Raw genomic sequence first — 2,500 nt, 5'->3', positions numbered from 1 at the left:
TCGGGGCGTGGCGGGGGGGGGGGCGCGCGGGGGGGGTGGGGGGGGCGCGAAGATTCCGCCTCGGCTCCCAGAGGCGCGCGGAACCCCGAGGCTTCGGAACGGAACGGGGGTCGGGGCGTGGCGGGGGGGGGGGCGCGCGGGGGGGGTGGGGGGGGCGCGAAGATTCCGCCTCGGCTCCCAGAGGCGCGCGGAACCCTGAGGCTTCGGAACGGAACGGGGGTCGGGGCGGGGTGGGGGGGGGGGCGCGCGGGGGGGGTGGGGGGGGGCGCGAAGATTCCGCCTCGGCTCCCAGAGGCGCGCGGAACCCCGAGGCTTCGGAACGGAACGGGGGTCGGGGCGGGGTGGGGGGGGGGGCGCGCGGGGGGGGGTGGGGGGGGGGGCGCGAAGATTCCGCCTCGGCTCCCAGAGGCGCGCGGAACCCCGAGGCTTCGGAACGGAACGGCCCCGGCCGGGGAACGTGAGGGAACAAGCAGGCTTGGCGGCGGCGAAAAGGCGGGCGGGGGGGGGGGGGGGGGCGCGGGGGGGGCCGGCGGGCGGACGGCGCGAGAACCGATTAAAAAAAAAAAAAAAGGCGCGAACGGCGCGGGTTCGCACACAAGCACCCTCCGCTGCCTTGTTGGGGGGGGGGGGCGGGGGGCGCGCGCCAGGCGCGGTATCACGGGTTGTTGGCGGGCCAGTGCCGCCCTGCCCCGCTGACGGCGCCTGTGTGGAGTGTGTGTTTGTGTGCGCGCGTGCCCCGCCCCGGGGCCCCCCTGCTGCCTCGGGGCGCCGGTCAGCCCGGGGTCAGGGATTTCTGCTGAGGCGGGGCGTTGGAAGCAGTGCGAGGGGAGCAAGGCAGGCACCAGGAAAGGGAGGGGGTAAGGGGCGGCAGCGGCCAGGCAAGAAGAAAGAAAGAAAGGAAGAAAGAGGAAAAGAAAGAAAGGAATAAAAGGCAGACAGACAGACAGACAGACAGACAGACAAGACCTAGAGACCTAGATTCGTAAGTGAGCACCTTCCCCTGCTGTAGGACCGCGTGCCGGGGCGGGGCGGGGCGGGGGGGGGGGGGGGGCACCGCGCTCCCACACAGAAAACCGAGAAAAATCAGCAAGGCAGGAAAAGGAGGGGAAAAGACGCGCGTGCTCGGAAACGCAAAGAAACAAGAGCAAACCCGAAAAACAACACGACCCCAAAAAGAAGCGAGCGGAACCCCTTGCCCCGAAAGAAACGAACAAACAAACAAGCGAAGCGCTCGAGCCGGGGGGGGGGGGGGGGGGGGCGGACGACCGGGGGTGCGCGGCGGGCCGTCCCGGTAGCGGCCGGCGCAGCGGGTCCGCCGTGGCAGCGGCCGGCCCACGCCCCCGGGCCTGGGAGGCTGCCTTGGCGGCGGCCAGAGGGTCTACCGGCTCCGGGAGTCTCGGAGGGGCGAGCCGGTCGACGCGGCTCCGCTGGGTCTCGCGGAGGCGAGCAGGTCGACCTGGATCCGGGGGTCGCGGAGGGGCGAGCTGGTCGACCGGGCTCCGCGAGGCTGCCTGGGGCGCGCGGCGTGCCGGTCTACCCGGCTCCGGGCTTGGGGCTCGGCCAGCCGGTCGACCGGGCTCCGGGAGGCGCGAGGAAGTGGCAGGCCGTCTCCCGGGTCCGCCTCCCACGCTGTCAGCAGGTCTACCCGGCTCCGGCGAGACTTGGCCGCCCTTCGGGGTGGTGACCGGTAGACCTGTTTCCCCCGGCTTTCCTCTGGAGCGGCGAAAGGGGTCGCTCTGCGTCGCTGCCTCCAGTTACGTCATCGTAGACGTGGGCCATTCCCGCGCCCCTCCCCGGTAGGAGGGGCGGGTGTCCTTTGGCTCTCCGGCGCCGCCTGACTTAGCGGTACGACTGTAGGGGAGAGAGGTGAGCAACCACTCACCTTCCGGAGACTGGCTCCCGGGCGCCCCCTGCGCATGCAGCCGACTTGCGAGAGGGGTGAGGCGGCCTGTGAGGGCAGGCAGGAGCGGTCCCGTCCCGGTTCTCTCCACCGGAGCGCGCTTGGTGCGGCGGCCTCCCGGCAGCTCCCTGGCAGCCCCGCGAGCGTGTCCCAGGTGCCAGGAAGCGCGGAGAGCGGGCTCGCCGGCGGCTAGTGGCTGGAGCGCGGGTTGGCCCGGCGAGAGCGAGAGTGAGAGCGAAGGGGGGCACGGGGGTGCCCCGTGCGGCTCCGGCTTCGGGGTTCTCCGCCGCAGGCAGCGCGGGGCGATGCCAGCGCTCCGGCTGCCGATCCCATCCCTACCCGCACGCAGCGCCCGCTGAGGCGTCCCGGGACACGTCGCAGAGGCCCCTCGGCGGGCCGGTGCTTCCCTGCTCGCCCTGTCCCAGGGAGCGCGGGGGGGTGGCCGGTGTTCAGGCTCGAGCGGGCACCTCTGGCAGACGCTGCTCCCTCACCCCCACGCAGCGCCCGCCGCTGGCTGCCTCCTCGGTGGCCACGCCGGGCAGGGCAGTTGGCTCAGGACCTGACCGATCTCGATCGATCGATGAGGCCGTTCGGGTCGCG

Source organism: Dromaius novaehollandiae, unplaced genomic scaffold, assembly GCF_036370855.1.
Source record: "Dromaius novaehollandiae isolate bDroNov1 unplaced genomic scaffold, bDroNov1.hap1 HAP1_SCAFFOLD_123, whole genome shotgun sequence".
In the NCBI taxonomy this organism is placed as follows: Eukaryota; Metazoa; Chordata; class Aves; order Casuariiformes; family Dromaiidae; genus Dromaius; species Dromaius novaehollandiae.
Note: the sequence above shows the minus strand (reverse complement) of the source record.